The 18,282-nt window shown below is 38.4% G+C and overlaps 1 long non-coding RNA gene across 1 annotated transcript in view; it reads right to left on the bottom strand.

Moving 5' to 3' along the window:
- Positions 1 to 223: 223 nt before the first annotated feature.
- Positions 224 to 18,282, bottom strand: part of LOC149916826 (uncharacterized) — a 30,672-nt gene continuing 12,613 nt past the window's right edge. The window contains exons 3-5 of the long non-coding RNA XR_016468953.1: positions 17,044 to 17,174; positions 15,124 to 15,310; positions 224 to 295 (exon numbers count right to left, since the gene is read on the bottom strand). This is a non-coding gene — a long non-coding RNA (uncharacterized LOC149916826). The remainder of the gene's footprint in view (positions 296 to 15,123; positions 15,311 to 17,043; positions 17,175 to 18,282) is intronic.

Below are 18,282 nucleotides of genomic sequence, written 5' to 3'. Positions count from 1 at the left end.
ATCTGTATCTCTGAAAATTATCAAAATATAAAGAGTGCTGTGTAAAGACCATTCCAACCTTCCCACAAAAGGGCTATGTCTTGGAGGTTTTGGATTTGTTCACACACGCACACACACACCCCTTTTATCTCAGCAGGGGTTTGAAAAGGCAGCAATAAAAAATGTTTCTGCTAACTAGTATCTGATCATTTTAAACAGGAATTGATAGCTTTGTTTTCTTACCTTCACAATTTGGCAGCCATTTTCAAGAAAAAAGTGTGTTGATGTGGGACTCAGTAGCAGCTTGCAAACAGTCCTGGAGAAGAAAGGAAATTTAATTTCATATCCTTAGTGTAATAGGATGCTGAACAACACAAGGACAGTGAAACCTCCACCGCAGGTAACAACAAATCCCAAGTCCTTTACTTGCCAAAGCTTTTGTTTGCCCATTTCATTTTTCCTTTAAGCAAACAGTAGCTCTGCCATTTGAGTGATCTTTCATCTTTCTTTTTTCCTGCAGTACTGATGTTTGTTCCCAGGTACGATACGAATTGCCAAAGTGCTGTCTCACAGGCTTGCTAACAAACTCTGTCGCTGCTCCTGTGCCAAGGAGTGCTCTGGCACAAGCACAGAACAGCCTGCAAACGGCTGCCTTGCTGCTGCATAGGACCAGGCACTTCTGTTCAGCTCCAGAGTATGTGAAATCTTAAGGCTGCTGAGATTATGTGACTTTTCAAGGTCATACAAGAAGGGGCAAAGCAGGTTTCCTTATTAATGAGATTTGGGAAACATAGGTAAGAGTCTGCTCCTACATAAACACTGTGGGTTTTTTGTTACAGAAGAAAGGGATTTTGATTTTCAAAACACCACTGCAACTTCTTTCATTGTAAAACATTGTCCAGAAGGAACTTTATTTCCTTGTACTGCCAGCCCCTGTTAAAAAGGAGAGCTTAAGTATACTCTAAAATGATCATAAATAGCCTACAAAATCTCTCTGCATATGAAAGTGATACGAATGACTCAGAGAAACATCAGTCAGATGGAAAAAAATTGGTTCAGATATCTGTATAGGCCTGCATGCAGGGCCTAAAATAGTTTTAATTTCCATGAAATATAAAATAGAAGTGTAGCCATGCACTTCATTTTCTCAGCAAGCTCTCAATGATAACAGCAATTCATAAGCCTCGTCACTTGGAGCTATACATATATAAATGAATTCTACTCACTCGAGAGCTACAAAACAGTGTCAGAGACAAAAGCCACCCTCACAAAAAAACTTTTGTTTTTCCTCCATCATTACAGAGAACACATCTTTAAAAAGCTGAGTTGTGAACCTTTGCACAGAGCCACAAAATAATGGTTATACAGGGAAAGCAACTCTTAATTGGGCAAAAAAAAAAAAAAGATATTTTGATCCAAAAATTGTGCATTTTTTCCTTGAAATGGGTGCATGAGCCACAAATTATTTCAATATGGCTTATTGAAATAAATATATTTTATTGAATGGCACAGCATAAAAATCTATCTTGTCGAAATATTCAGTGAGTCACTCCTGCCTAGCAAGTGCATTATTACATGCTCTCATTCTAAACACAAAGACAAACAACTGCAGAGATTTTTGCATACAGCATTTCAAATCCATCACGCACAGTAGATGCCTCCATTCAGCAGCATACATTCTTTCCTGTACCTGAATCAGCTCTTAGTTATTCAAAAAAAGATGGGATTATGTCTTTGTTGAAGTAGGAGGTGAATGAGTAACAGAAGAAAAAAAACAAACGCAAACTCAACAAAAACTAACTAGTCAGTCTGCAAATAAAACACGATCCTTTACCAGGCTTTGTGCTTAAATAAAGAGCTGCAGAGAAATGGCCTGATTTGTGGAAGTGATGGAAAGAAAGGAAAATAAAGGAACTCACGGAGTGACGTTCACTTAAAAAACAAAAAAAGTTCACTTAAAAAACAACCTGATTTTAAGCCTTTGCTTCACTGTCTAATTTAATGCTGGTAAGTTCTTCTCATTAGCATTGTCTATCCACATAAGCAAGAGAAAGCAAGATTTTGAAGGGGGCGAAGACGACAGCTCTGTTCCATAATGTATTCAGCCAAGGTGCCCTTATTCATGTATTATACACATGGGCATTTTTAATATGCAGTTGCAGCTATTTAAAACCTTGCTAATGCTTCATGGAGGAAAAAAAAGGATCAGCCTACTGAGATTTCACATATATGGCATGTCATTTTTCCTCTCACTATTTTAAAATGAGTGGCATCTGTGTAAAAGCTGAACTCTTGTTACTAAAGAGTTAATCCACCTTTTCTCTGAGACGCTTGAGTGAAGCTTACTAACATCTCTTTGAGTTATGATAGAAGCTGGTTCCTGTTTTCAGAGACAGCACTTCCAGGTTTCTGAAAGCGGGGAAAAATGTCCTCAGCAGTGTAGTTGACAAGAATTCTGGTTTTTGTTTAATTAAAAAAAAACAAACAAACAAAAAAAAAAAAACACTTCAGATTCGTATTAGTGATGTTTTCACACTGTCTACAATGAGCATCCAACTCGATGGTTGACCTACTCTTCTCTGTTCTCTTTAGCCTCAAAGAAGGATTGTTGTTTTGCTTTTGTTGTTGTTGTTTTTGCTTGTTTTAAACAACACTGAATCAAATGTCTGATATCAAGAATATTTAGGCCTGGCCTGTTTGCTACTGTTGCAGTAAGAAGTGAACACAGATGCAGTGCTTAATTTACATGAACATTTTCCAACCAACAGAAACGTGCTTATTGATTTTGTTTGGCAAAGTGATTAGAACATTCACAAGTACATATCAGCAAATTTCTAATCCATTTAAGATTATGCCTGTCTTACCCCCTTTTGTATGGCACAGCCTTTCAGGGTATTGCTAACATACAAAATAAAAGCAATGGGTAATATTAAAGGCATCAAACAACTGAAGAGTAACAGGATAATGTAAACTGAAATGGCTCTCACACAGACATACTGAACCTCAGTTTTTACATGACAGAGCTCTAGCTCATCAGCATATGAATTGTGTTAATATCTCAAAACCTTTGCTTCTATGATTAACTGTGGGTATTATAATAGCCACAAGCAATAAGGTAGCATGACCTGTCTTCAATTATAAGTCAGGTATCCACTGTTTGTTTAAAGAGCAGCAATCTCCTGGGCTTAGTGTCTTACTCATCTCCACTTGTCCCCTGCTAAAATGTCCTAAAGATAAATGCATTCAAGGATTGTCATGGCTTTTACCCAGACCTTTCCTTTTGGGATGGTAATTGGAATTCGACACAGGTCAGCAGAAAGGAGATGGAATTAACCTCTTAAACATATACTCTATAGCTGCTGAAAGGAGGGGGTCATGAGTCTTTGTATTGCCACTCCTGTCACAAGTGACCAGTGTCTGGTCATCTCATCAAAACAATTAAAAAATGAATAAAAAGGTGACTGAGTATTTGTCATCTTAGGAAGAGTCATTGCTAGATTGTAAAAAAAAAAAATTAATAAATCTTTAAACGCTGCAACTTGATGGCTACCAAATAAATACCTGATGCATGCATATGTGAAATAACAGTTGAAGTAGGAGTGTGTACTGCACAAGGGACTCTGCTGAGTAGACGAAAGCTGTAATAGCTTGTAAGTAGCTTTTCTACTTTAGCACACAGATACAACTGTATTAATAGCTTAACTTATCTATGATCACTGTTATGTAATATGATATATCCAAGGCATTTCACTATCTGGTTTGCAAAACTTTTTGAAAGACTAACATAAAATATAGTTTGTTAACACTTATACATGGTCCATCATTATTGTAGTTGCATTGCTACATTCTATTGGTTTTTTATAACAAGCAGTGATGCTGTGAAAATTTTTTGCTCAGTAGTGCCAGGAGAGAATCATTTCCAGTAGCAGATGTGCATTTCCTTTCCTTGGATTAAGGAAATCTGAGGTAGCTATCTTGTTATTTATTAATAAAAATGTTGCACGGAATTAGGGGAATTTAATAGCACCTGACTGAACCTGTGCTGTAATGTGATATTGCAGATATCGTGGTTACTATTCACACAATGAAGCTGATATTTAGCTCATGGGCTTTACTATTTGAATCACCTGAGAGCAGAACTCACACACTGGCAAATAGGTGATACTGCACTGAAATATACACCACAGCTCAGTCAGCTGTGTCCTTGGGCCCATGAAAGAACTGTTAATCAAATACTATTAGATGTTTCTGATAACACCACTGAATGCAGAAGCTAAGTTCTGCTTTTATTTGGTGTAAACATGGCAAGTAACAAAGCATATTTTCAGTTTTTATATATCTTAATTCGAAGATCAATTTTTCTTCTAGAGAAATGGCATAGGACTATAAACAAAACATATGGTCAGTGTTTTTTTTTTCCTGTCACAAACACAACTTCTGTTAATTATCAGCATTCTTGGCAGGCTCAACAAAGAAGTCTAGAAAGATATCTTCAGGAGTAGTCATCAGATTTTCACACTAAATAAATTTTAGACTGCAAGCAGCACTCATGGCTTGCCCAGAAAATATGTGTTTTCCCTTTCCCTTCTACCACCATCACAAAATGTACATATTGTCTTTGCATTAAATGGCAAGGAGCACAGCTGAGTTAAAATCATAAATAGCACAGCTGCACGTGACACAGGCTATGTGATAGTTACAACATGTAATGGTGGTGGATCCGGTTTCTGATTTTATCACTTCCTCTCGCATGTCTTTGAAGAAGTAGTTGATCTGCACTTTGTGTGTCTCATCATGTATAATCTGGAGATAACTGTAAAAACTCACAAGATCCTTCAAAGCAATGTAACTACCTTTAAAAGCCTTTAGTTTTCTTCTTCTCACTATGCAGAATTTGATGCATTCTTAAAATAGCAGTCAGCAGCCACAGTTTCATTTTTCCAGGACAAGAGACCTACACACGCCGCATGCGTACAGAACCTGCTTTTATTAAAACAGTGTACTGTGAGCTATTCTGATGAATCAATGCCCAAGGAAGCTGGGCCACATATGATCAAGCTGGAATGAGGGCTGGTTTAAAAGCCACAGTATTGCCTATTCCTGTGTGAAAGACTCATGAGAAGTTTGACCTCTGCTCTGAGAAGCATTCTGGAAAGAATAAGTCAAGGCACAGATTTCTCTACAACCATGACGATCACCGTAACTACAACATGCCAAGCTTGAAAGTGTTACTCTGCAGTAGAAATAGAAACACTGTCTGTCTTGTACAGAACATGCAGTTCTTGTCATGATGGCAGGGATGAAGCTGTATTTGCAGGCCACGATTACCAGGCTCAAAACAGAAGTCCCAGTTCAGCAAAATAAAGTGCTCTAAATTATCTTACATCACACAAAACTCTGTTTAATTTTCAGAGTGACTTCCTTATTAAGAAATCAAACATCCATTCATCTAGCAAGTCAATCTCTTATGCTAACTGCAGGATTTTAAGACAAATAACTGCATGCTTGAGGGCCCACAACATCCTATGAAACGTCTCGTGAAGGAACAGCTACCCAACCATATAAAAGCTCTGGAGGTTCCCTTCATTCGTCTTTTATCATAATATCCAGAAAGTGGTAGCATCACAGTGCTGATATTGCTGCTTAACATGCAGATTCATGTAGTCTCTCTGCACCTGTCTTCCCCTCTGTTTTGCTATTTATGTCCTGTTTCTTGCCTTCTCCCCAGATTGCAAGTTTTCTAAAGCATTAACTAAATGAGAGCTAGACAGTGTTCATATCTCCTGGGTGCTATAACATGTGAATAATAATTATGCTAATACTATCTATTCATGAGAAAAAGTGGGACTGGCAGTCAGAGACCAATGTAGTCAGATGAGCAAATATTATAATGATACCTTAAAATGACACTGATGTTCTGCCAGGGCAACGTAAGTGACATCAGAGGACTTTGGAAATTTAATGTTACTCTAGTGAGTAAGACAGAAAAAAAAAGCAGAGAATAAGACCATGAATTGGAAATTAGGAAGCATTTTGTTAGCTTTGCGATTTCAAGTAGAGGACTGAGAAGAGGCAAAGGCAGGCATCACATGTAAACCACAGGAATTCACATAACACATCACCTCAGTTTTACTTGGTCTGAATCGCAGAGAGAAATCAAAATACTTCAGTGAAGTTTCACATCACTGGGATATAGGATTTTAAATTACAATGGTATTAATGATACATTCCTGGGATGCATTATCCTTTAGTGTATCCTAAAATAACAACTATTTCCACTAACTGTAATCCTTGAGGAGAGAAGAGCTCATTGACAAGGTTTAAACTGATGAACTGTAATGCGGGTTTGCATTTATTGTCCCTTTTTATCTGGATTTTGGAGATGCTATCTACTGTGAAATTCCAATATAGACAAAAGATTCACAAATTATTATTTAAATGATGTCGGGAAAGATATACATTAAATGAAAAATCTTAATCTCAGTGATTTAAATTTTGAACCAGTTATATCCTAGAAGTTTAACTGAGAAAACTGGAGAAAGACACATTTCAGGGGTGCAATCACAATAGCAGCATCATAACCTAAAACCAGCCTTACAAATCCTGTAACCAGTTTTGTTCTGGGCATTTTGCTGGGATGTGAAATGGATGTTTCTAATTTTCTGTGGTGGCATATTTCACCATTTAACTCTGACCAGTTTCCATGGAAAGAGAATTGATTTGGTCACTCAGTTACGTGAAATACTTAACCAAAAGTTTCTGCTTACACTGGAAGCAAGTCTTTCATGAAAAGCTTTGTCCATCTGAAAAGAGAGCTCACAAAGAAAGTGAGACATGATGGTGGCCATTAGAGAGTGGGAAGATGAATGTGAGTTGCTGCCTGTGAAGTACTGCCTCGTCTGTCTCAGGAGAGCAGCTGCCAAGCACACTCAAGAAAGAAATCTAAAATCAGACATCTGTATGTGCATTGCGTCCACCATGTTTGCTCGGAGGAGAGAGAACCATATGAAGCAAGACAGCAAAGGTGAAATCCAGCAAGACATCCTACTTTATTGCCATGGCAACCCCACCCTGATGAAAAGTAGAAAAACAATAAAACATCTTTAGAAAGAAAAAAAAAAAATCAGTTGCATCTACCAAGGGAATTCAGGAAGATGCAATTTAAGGAAGAGCTTGACATTTCCACCATTTGGTAACTATTTGAAACAACAGCATGGCTACAGCTTTTGCAAGCTGCAGAGTTAAAACATATTGTACTTGATAAATTATTTAGTTTGCTTAGCAGCTAAATTCTGAATTATAAGTGAAAGCTGTAGTTACACATTATAATCTTTAATGCTGCTGTAGCCTAACAGAATATTATTGTTATGATTTTCCTTGATGCCTTCTGACATCTGTCACCCTTTAGCACTATAATCACCTTTCCTGCATTTGACTGTTGAGAATGGGCGAATGTGGATGCATGCATGTCTTATGCAAGCATATGTCTGAGTCTCTATGTGTGCACATAGAGAGAGTTTCAGGCTTTGATGCCTGCTGTATCTAAATTCGTTATTGATTTTCATGTGAATTGAATGAGATTATGTACAGGCTCCATATGGACCCTGCTGGAATCAGGTATTAGAAATAAAACATCTGCTGGAAAAGAAAACAGTGACATCTCTTGCACCAGGGTAATGATGAAGAACCAGCACAATAACAAAGGGATGCTCTGTGCAAGCTGCCAAAGGGGCAGCGCTAGGACAGATGGAAAAGGCTTGTGCAAGGCAGTTTGTCTGCACAGCTCCTGTGGGAGTTAAAACTGCTCTCACTCCCTCTCTCCAGAAGGCTCCTGAAATGGAATAGCCACACCAATACAGCCTGCCCACTCCCTGCACTGAAGTCTTCCAGTGCAGCAGAGGCTTCACTGGTACAGGAAAGTGTGATGTTCTCCCTCTGCCTTGGGGAATCTGATTTAGTATAGTTGTGTGCGCTAAACATAATCCTTTAAATTTCATTTGTTATTTGCAAATGTATTTGGTTGGGGTTTTTTTTGTAACTAATTTGCATGGGCAACGGATATTCTAATTCTGTATGAGCAAATGAGAAAAGCAATAAGACTATCTTACAAAAAGGCATTTTGAAAACTAAATATATTATTTTCTGTTTTAAACAGCATATATCTGCATGGCTGTTACTGTTAGTATTAACTGTAGCTAAGGCAAGATGGTGGCATCTGGAGATCTTATTACAGGTTATAATTCCTTTATACAAGGTGGTAGATACATCAAAGAACAGAAAAAGAAGAGTTTAACTTACAGTAGGGTATGTACGTGAGAACTGTTCGCAGATCACTTGTGTGCCAGATCAGAACTTTACACAATCACTCCCCAGTCTCTGTAGATCCGCCTTCCTCCTTAATCCTGTCCTTATCACGTGATATTTCTCCCTGGCTCTTCAGCACTCACCCAGATGCTGATGCCCCAAAGTGGAGAGAGAGGGAAGTGTTCCCCAGGAGCAGCTCAAAAGGACAAGACTGCCCCACCACATAAAATATGAATCTCTGCAATGGCACTGTGCAACAGCAATGGCAGATGTTCAAAAAGGAGATATAAAACACAGTCAATTCCATGGAAACAGTCTGGCAGGTGAGCAAATACATATTCAAATGCAACATCAAATCATCGAATAGAATCACAGAGGCTGAAAAAGACCTTCAAGATCCTCAAGTTCAGCCTGGCGTACCAAGTCACATCACTGAACTACGTCCCTTAGTGTCACATTCATACATTTCCTAGATGCCTTCAGGGATGGTGACTCCACCGCTTCCCTGAGCAGCCCATTCCAATGCTTGAACACCTTTTTCCATGAATAAATTCTTACCCACATCCAATCTAAACTTCCCTTGATACATCGTGAGGCTGTTTCCTTGTGTCTTATCACCTGTCATCTGAGAAAAGAGGCTGCAATCTTCTTTCAGGTAGGAGTAGAGTGTGATGAGGCCTCCCCTCAGCCTTCTCTAGACTAAAAAGACCCAGTTCCCCCAGCCGTTCCTCATGACTCATTTTATAGTCCCTTCACTGGCTTTGTAGCTCTTCTCTGCACATGCTGTAGCAACTCAATATCCTTCCTGTAGAGAGGGATCCAGAACTGAATGCAATACCTGAAGTTTAATCTCTTTGTAACTGGAAGGATGAAGAACTCTGTACTGTAGTAAATTCACACTTTTTTTTTTTTTTTCTCTGAAGGGAAGCTATGTCCTTTAATCTTTACTATATTCATCAGAAACAATGTCAAAGTTTAACACAACGCCGCTTTAGTGTACGATATAAAATGAAGTTACGATTACAAGAGTTTGTAATAAATTCTGTGTGCCTATAAACAATAACTCAGCAGGTGGTGTGTGCTACCCCTATGCTGTGAAGAGCACACAGACAATGTTCTTTGAAATAGCAGCAAATATGCTGACTTAGAAAAATTACAGAGATGACATTCCTCCTCGTACAAAAGAAAAGATATTTGGGCTTTTTCAAAAATAAATCATTCACATGGGAAGGAAACCTGTGCATTTTGGCAAAGGTCACGGAGACCTTGGATAATTCACCAAAAAAGATAACACCAACTAGAGATTCCTTAGAAAATAGTTAACAACATTTCAAACTTCCGTCACTGAAGATACAGCAGGAAAAGCTGTCTCCTTGCAGCGTGTGCATCACTCTTACTAACATTAATGAAATATGGCTTCCTGTATTTCCCATCAATATTAATGAGAGATGCACGTGCCACTAATGTTAATGGAGAATACACATGCGTGTAACTCCCATTAATGATCATTAGGTACCCACAGGAGAACCCTCATTAATACTAATGAGTGTTGCACGTATATGTAATTCCCCTCAGTAGCAACCAGAGATCTATGTGCATGTATTGTCCATTAGAGTTAATGAGAGATACACATGCGTGTGGCTGAAACTGTCATTAATGTTAATGCATTGTGTGCAGGAACTGACAAAAGAAGATACTTTATCTTGATAACTGAAACTTGCCCTTTGTTTTGGTACTAGTTCATCTTTAGAAAATGCATTACTTTCTATTAATAATCTAGTTTGGGTATTGCTGTGACCACGCATCCAAATATTCTGCAAAATTAAGACAAAATGCAGAGATCTATTTTTCAGATGTCACAGATGAGAGCACAGCAATTTGCACGTTTATGGTGGGGTCAGCATCTAGAATAGCTGAATATACGTTTTGCTTCTATGGGATTTGATCAAAATTGTATTTCTTAATTGCAATTAATTTACCTAAGGCTGTACTCTGCTAGGTGAGTAGGTAGCTGGGATATGCCTTGAACTTAGGTCCTGCCAGCTGTGTTCTCACTAGATGATCTCAGGAGGTCTGTGGAGTCTGTGGTAATTTCTGTTGGTCTTCCCTAACTAATTAGGGGCTGCATGTGAAGAGGGATGTGGACTTGGACTTACAGCGTATCCTTCATTGAAATGAGCAGTAGAACTTACAAACTGGAAATGTCTTGCATCAGCTTCAGACTTTGCTGTTTCTGAAGAACGCTGCCATTTTCCAAACCCACCTCTTTCTGGAAAAATTGTCAGCTCAAATACTGAATTTTGTCACATATATTTCACAACATGTGAAAGCTAATACATACTCAAACAATAAGGACAGAAGACCTCAGAGTGTTGAAGTTAAGATGGATGTAGAAAAAAATAAGTCTCTGCTATATTTGTTCTTAAACATTAACAGTGTACATCATATCATAACCTTCCAAAAATCTCAGAGCTTCTTGCCTACAACAACAGTCTTACTCTCTACTGACAAATAGCTCACACAGTCACTTATGCCCTGTAAAACAAATGTAGTATAACAGCAAGCTAGAACATCACAGCTACTTTGCACCGCATACGTGGCTTCTTGAAGAAACACCTATGGCTTGTGGGAATAAACAGCTATTGTTCTTCTAATTCCCTTATCTGTTCTAAACTGGATTTACTTGTTAAGACATGGAGATAAGTGGTCAAAAAGAACTTGACAGTTCAATCAGCTGCACGTTTGTTAGAAAAACAAATCTTCTGCTCTGCTATAGTGTTTTATGCTCAAAAAAATCAAAATGTAATGCCACTGTCTGCATCAGAGAGGGTCCAACTGCACAGTACACTCATGATGTTGATATATAATCTAAACAGCAATTGTTCTTCACCTGTGCCCCTTTCCACCTAGCGCACACCACATCTCTTGGTCATGCCAGCACTGTGTATAGAGCTGTGCTATAAATGAAATCTCTGAAATTAACTGGTTTAGAGAAAGCACATGGTACTGGGATGCTCTGATAGGTTCATTGCTTTTCTTTTTACTGGATCTTTTGAATGACTCCTTTAGAAAGATGATCTGTATAAATGTAATTGAGTGGAGCTAAAGACTACTGCACAAGGAGAGAAACAAGCATTTCAGAAAACGTGTCTTTGAGAAAGGAAAATGCCTCACCAACTTATGTTTCCAGGTCCAGGAACAGAGTGCATAACTTCCAGCAGAAACGCAGCATTCTTCAAGTTTCCAAGGAATGAGGCCACACAGTGGGAGAAGAGTAGAGGTGGAAAGGAAGGAAAAAAAAAAAAAAAAAAAAAGGAAGGAAAAAAAGAAAGAAAGACAGAAAGAAAAAAGCTGGAAATCCATGGCTTCTTTTCCCTATTAATCATTTTTTGTAGATGCCTCATCACATTATATAACATTCACCTGACCTTATTTGCTTCATTCCTACCAAATAGAAAGCAAGAGCTTCCAAGCTAGATGAGCAAATACAAAATGGAAATAAAGCAATCCCAAGTCTAAACAAAATAACCAGAAAATGAGCCCCTGGAACAGCATGCACTCCAGTCTAGGAATGAAGAATTTAATTTGGCACTGGGCTTCACATTAAAAGCATACTAAGGACTAAGAAAAAGTCTATTACAGAAAAATGACTTAAGGCATTTTCCTTTCTAAGCATGTAACCTTTGTTTACAAATTTGCAGCTGTGGGGCTCAGCAGCATAATCAAGTGCACCTGATTTTAATTAAGGGAGTAAAATTTACATATGCAAACTCCTCTCTTACTAGTGTTAATGCCTTGGTAACGTCAACAGTATTGAAAGAAATAAGAAAATAAGAAAAGGCAGAAACAACAACAACAACAGAAGTAATCAAATTTTTTTTTTTTTTTTGCTAAAATAAGGGAAAGAGCAGAGAGGACAATATGAAATGCTTCCAGTGATATAGCTAAAATGCACTGAAAGTCCAGTCCAGCTTTTATCCAAAAAGGTGTTTTCATGGCTAATATTGGATCCTCACTCTGTCACAGCATCTAAGATAAATAACTCAAGCTGTGGCTTTGTGTAGGAAAGCCAGGCACAGGTGAAAAGTCTTGTAGTCTTCAGTAACTCTGTTTACAAAAGTGCCTCTCTCCCCAAAACCTAGAGATGCTTCAGTTTTGGAATGAAACCTCTGTACCTTGGACATTTCTAAGATGTTACATCTTTGCTTTTGGGTCGCCAAGAAACATGCAGATCCTCAGTGGGGAATACTGAAAAGAATCAGTGAAAGACAAAGCTCAATAGCTGTCTCAAAAATACATTAAATTCTTTGTGTTTAAGTTAATGTCATTGAGATGTTTATAGATAAACCAGAAAAATAAATATTTCAAGCAAGCATGCAGAGACTACTGGAGACTGGAGGGAATTGGACTTCTTTCATGCTACTTTAACTATAAGGAATCTTTGGACAGTGGCATAATTCCCACCTTCTCATCTCCAGGAGGTTTTCATTTTTAAAGAGTAAGACAGAAGCCTGGCACAATGTAAAACTGCTTGGAGCAATACTAATATAATATATTGGATATTCCATTCAGGCACCTAAGAGACTTAGGGAACAAGTCCTCAGAGCACAGTTAAAAAGCATGCCATGAAGATCACTATATCTGTATTAACATAGGGGCTGCAACATACTAGAAAATACTGTACAAAGTAACAGGCTCCAGAGAAGCCACTATGGTCCATTGAGTAAAATACACCCTTTCACAATTACTCAAATACCCATTTACACGATAGGCCAAAAAAACCAGATCTAGTCTATTGAATAAACACTGCAGTAAGCTTCAGAGCCATTATGGTCTACTGAGTAAATAACAAAAAAGTATTAAAATGGTCCAAGCATGTATTTTCACAATGTGACAGAATTGCTTCAGAGAAAATTCTTGTATCGATTCTCTGGTCTGTCCATGAGGGATTTCCTTTCTTTTCCTCTTCGTTTCACCGTTTAGCCTATCGCATGTATATTTGCATAATGATGTACAGTGCTTTCCAGTCCCTAGACACAAATTATAACAATCCTGTTATAAATTCACCCCACACTCAAGCTGTTTATTTGCTGTAGTTTTAGGCATTAGCCTCAGTGACTATTTTAACAGAGTTGAGAGAGGGAAAAATGAAAGGCGATGATGAGAGAGGCAAAGATATTTTCTAGCAAATTGGGAACAGTTGAAATGGTCTCTCTCTGCCTATTTCAGAATATAGCTTTCCCTTTCTTTAATGTTCTGTTTCACAATTTGACTCTTTTTTCCTAAACAAAAACTGGAAGGAAGAAAACCTTTTCATAACACTCCATTCCATTTCGTGCTGGAGAGAAAAACTGTCTTGATCCCTGTCCATTGCTAGGCTCACTCACAATTTTATTTCATCCTGTGACTTCAAAGGGCTTACAGAGAATTAAAATAATCAGGATTCTGATTCACCTTCTCTGTGAAATACAATAAATTAGGACCGTGCAAAGAATTGATTCCCACTGTCTGTTAACAAGAAGTTTGTTTTTAATTATCTAGGATCTGACTACTGATAATTGACAGATAAGTTAACAGGGCTACATTTTGTTCTCACATCTCTAAATCAGGAGATACTCGTCTGGATGACACAACTGCAACTGTGAGTAGAATCTTAGCACGTGAAATGCTTTTACAGCCTGTGCCAAGAGTTGTGCTAAGAGTTTCCTCAAGGAGGTACCCCCGATTCTTTCCTAGTTCCACAAAAAGCAGTTAGCTGGCTCCGGGGAGATCCTCTGCACTGAACAAGTTGAGTAACCCTGCTCACCAGGGAGGCAGGTAGGAGCTCCAGTACCTAGGCAGGGAGCTGCACAGAAAAAAACAATATTTATTTCAAGCAGCTCTAGTAAGACAGCTTTCCAGCAATTACCAGATCCATTTTATAGGATATTTAAAAGGATTATTGACATGGAGAACATACTTTGATACTTCTGGTATCAAAAGAAATACTGATTTTGAAAAGAAAGCTGAACCAATTTCTGGGATCACACCTACTGGTATCTTTGCAGATTCTTTTACTGAGAAATGATTTATCAATATCTCTAGGGTTTCTCAACACAGAAGCAGTGGTAAACTCTCTTTAGCTCTGTGGTAAAGTAAAACAGTCCAAGGTGCTTAACCAGCTGTAGAGTGAGGTTCTAAATTATTAATGAGCATCTGTGGGCTGTTTATTTTAATACCTTGTTACAAATAATACAGTGATTTGCAACATTTACTAAAATAGTTACTTTTCTAACAAAGAATTCAAAGACTTGGTGTTTCTCTCCTGTGAAGAGGATTGGTGTTTTGTCAGATGAGAGAGGATCAGAATTGTTACGGAAGAAGGCGTGTATTCATACATTTCTATATTACTGCTAAGCAAATAATTTAAGGCTATCTGTCATGACAGTGAGGTAGCAGTTCCACCTATGTGCCAAGTCTATCAAACCACAGTTTTTCTCAACACTAAAAATTGAATTAGCTCTTCCACAGACAGCAGCTTAATTTAGTAGAACTCCTGCTTTGCTCTTGACTGAACCACAGTCCGAGGAGACTTACTGAATTCAAATGAAAATGTCTACTTGGGCCCATCTGTGCTTGTAGCTGAGTTGCAAGGCTCTGACGAGGAAGAAGTAAATGCAAGACAGCTCGCTGAAGAGAGTGACATGCTTGCATATGCCCTCCAAAGCCCTGAAGTCTTCCACTGGGGAAAACTGGGAGGAAGATGCACCATGGTGATCTTCTTCATGCTTATAACTGGATGGCGTGACAAAGTATTTGGTGCATATCTGTGTACATGGGGCTGTGCACATACTCACTCACCTATGATGAGCTAGGAAACACCAAGAAAGAACTACTGTTGCCAGCAGCATTTCAGTGCCACATCCAAAGAAAGTGAAGCTGTGCTGGCAGGCTGCCCCTGTCCTCAGCCGATGCACTGAACTCAGCCAGCCTGAATTGAGCCACCCAAGAATCCAGGAGAATGCATCTCTTCATCTTGGTCTGGCAACTTGCATATTAAAACAAACAAACAAAAAACAGTTCAGTATTTCACATACATTTGTCACCTGGCTAAATAACACTTTATTTGGAAGAATCTAAATCAGACCTCTTGAACAGAATATATGCCAACACTATCTTCATTAATGAGCAGTTATTACTATACGCTGTCATCAGTTTCCAAGGAAATCGACCCAATAATACAGCTATCTCTATTCAGCATTTCCCAATTAAGCATAAAGTAATAATATTCTACATACATATAAGCCATTCATTCTCAAGCGCTTCAGAGATTATACAGTACACAGATACCACTGTGATGAGTGTATTACGAATGTCCCCATGTAGTCACACTGAACTGCAGTAGCTTTTCAAGTGGAAGGTGGCAGCCAACTGGCATGCTGTTTTCTGAGCTACTATGGATGAAGAAAAAATGCTGCAGTGTCCCTGATACAAACCCATGATATTAAAATAATAATAACGATGATGATGATGATGATGAAGATGATGTAATCTTGAGTTCTGGAATATCTTTTGGGCAGAAAGACATTTAGTTTTAAATCTAGTCAGTAAAAAACCACGTAATACAATGCACAGAGCTCAATCAATTTAATTTGAGAAAACAGTCAAGACTTCTATTCTATACATCCACAGATCCTGAAGATTAAATATTTCTAAATCTGTTATTTGGACCCCTAAGCTCTCTTTACCACTGACTGAATGGCGAATTATTGTTGGAGGCACTTTCATCCATCCCTTCAGCAGCTAATTTCACTTTTATCTCCTCCTTCCATTGTAGGAAGTATTTCTGACTAATCACTTCATTTTTTCCGGTTATAATTGTCCATTTTAGAAATGCAGAGTATATTTCATCTCCAGCTATATCTTTTTTTTTTTTTTTCTTAAACATTAGTGGGAATGAAAATTAGGTATTGAATACTTAGCTATTACCTTTTTCTATAACAGTTTTCAGCAATACCTTACAGACATACGCGTCATCTTGTTTAACCCAGATGCAGTGTATACATAATCCCCCTGTCTATGACAAAGCTCCTCCCTCAAAGTTTGCCTAGGATAGTACTCACTTTAAGCTCTTGAAGTAGGGGTAGTTTAATGATCAGATCAGCTACTTTGTAAACAACCCTTTCCACCTGCCCTATTAAGCAAATATTACCATCAACTAACAGAGCAAAAACTGCTTGTTTAGGTGGTCCTGTTGTCAGCTGGGGGCATATAAGGCCAGGTTGGATGGGGCCCTGGGCAGCCTGATCCTGTGGGTGGCAACCCTGCCCACAGTAGTGGGGCTGGAGCTCAATCATCTTTAACGTCCCTTCCAACCTAAGCCATTCTCTATAACTTCCCCCCCTCCCCAAACCCCCCCCACCCACAGAAGAAACCCCTTTTTTTTTTGTTTTGTTTTGTGTTTTTTTTTTTTTCAGGTCAAGGACACTACGAGTCTTTGCAGACCTACTGGTTTCTTTTGGAGATGTCAGTATTCAATTCTTCCAAATTTCTGCTGTGTTTTGCTTGTCCTCTGAAAATACCATGGGTAAAGTGCCATATTTTAAAATGCTTTCATAGAGAGAAGTTCAGTCAGATCACGTCTCTTATTGCCATTCTCTTGTTATTTAAAGATGGATGAAGTGGTATTGCTCAAACCTGCTAAAATAAAAATGTTACTTTTGAGAAGGACTAAGTTCAGAAAGCTGTTTAAGCCCCTGCTTAGCTCTGGCATATGCTTACCATTTGTTGCACAAGGGACTTCATTCGCTCTCACTTATCATGTTGTTGTGGAATAGAGACATTTCTCAGAATCGAAGCTGAAGTACTGCGAAGTTTAGCCTCCGAGGTGAATGTTTTGGAAGGTTAATAGCCTGTGGAAATAGAGGAGCCCTATGTTATGTTTAGTACTCACTTTGGCTGAAAGATGAAATAGACTCACTTCACCTAGGCGCTGAAATGCAGCCACCTGTGGGGAGTAATGTGCCAGCTCTTTAGTGCAACAGTGCAAAACCATTTAAGTAGGAAGTGAAGCGCTATTCCTCAGTCCAAAGAGACTTTGCCATTGTTGTTACAGAACAGTATGACATTTTTCTTTGGGTGGAAGGCACTGTTTTTGCAGTGCTATATTTCAAAAGGATTTAGGTTTGGATACACAGAAAACAGGACTGTGCCACCAGTTAATCAATTGCTCAGTGCCATAGACCAGCACTGGGAGAAACCAGCAGAGGCAGGAAGGAGGACAAAGGCAATGTTACTTAATGTGAATGCCTGCCTAGAAGGGTCAATTTTAACACTGAACCCCTAAAGAGAGACTCAAATTTCCTGCAATCAAATATCTTGAGCACTTTTGCAATAGTTTGAGATCAATATGTAGTTTCTATACCATGAGTTTCTTTCTTTTCTGGCAGAATTTACTCTCTTTACATAAGTATGCAATTATCTCCTATAAGTTCAAGTTTAACTTTGTTTGGAATTTCAACCAAACCAAATCTATTCACTTTACAATTCACCTTTATCCTGTCAGGGTAGCATTGAAATGAGAAAGTGAAGGTCTGGGAAAAAATCTGGAAGAGGGAAGGCAACAAAAATGCTTTGCAGTTCTGAAGAAACCTTCAGACAGCAAACAAGAATAATTCTAATTCTCTGAGATGACTTTTTAAAGGAAACCACATATTATGTATGTTTATTGTATTAGCTGTGGTATTTTCCTTCCCTCAGCTTCTCTTCTCTTAAACTCACGGAATTTAACTTCTCCAAATTCACATCACCACCACTGCCAGCCATTGCCCTGCCAGCACACAGAAGAGGAAGCACTGGAGTGGTTAAAAACTGTAATAGCGCAAAATCATAAGAGTCTGTGTTGGTCAAATCTCCCTATTGTTAGACACACTTTGGCCTGAAGGTGGCAACATTGAATAACATTCTAAGGAAAGAACCTTCACATATAAATACCTTTAATTAAAGGTTTATGTTTTTTAG

This window comes from Phasianus colchicus, chromosome 9 (genome assembly GCF_987193195.1).
Source record: "Phasianus colchicus chromosome 9, bPhaCol1.hap1.1, whole genome shotgun sequence".
Lineage (NCBI taxonomy): Eukaryota > Metazoa > Chordata > Aves > Galliformes > Phasianidae > Phasianus > Phasianus colchicus.
This window is presented reverse-complemented; position numbering and strand designations above follow the sequence as displayed.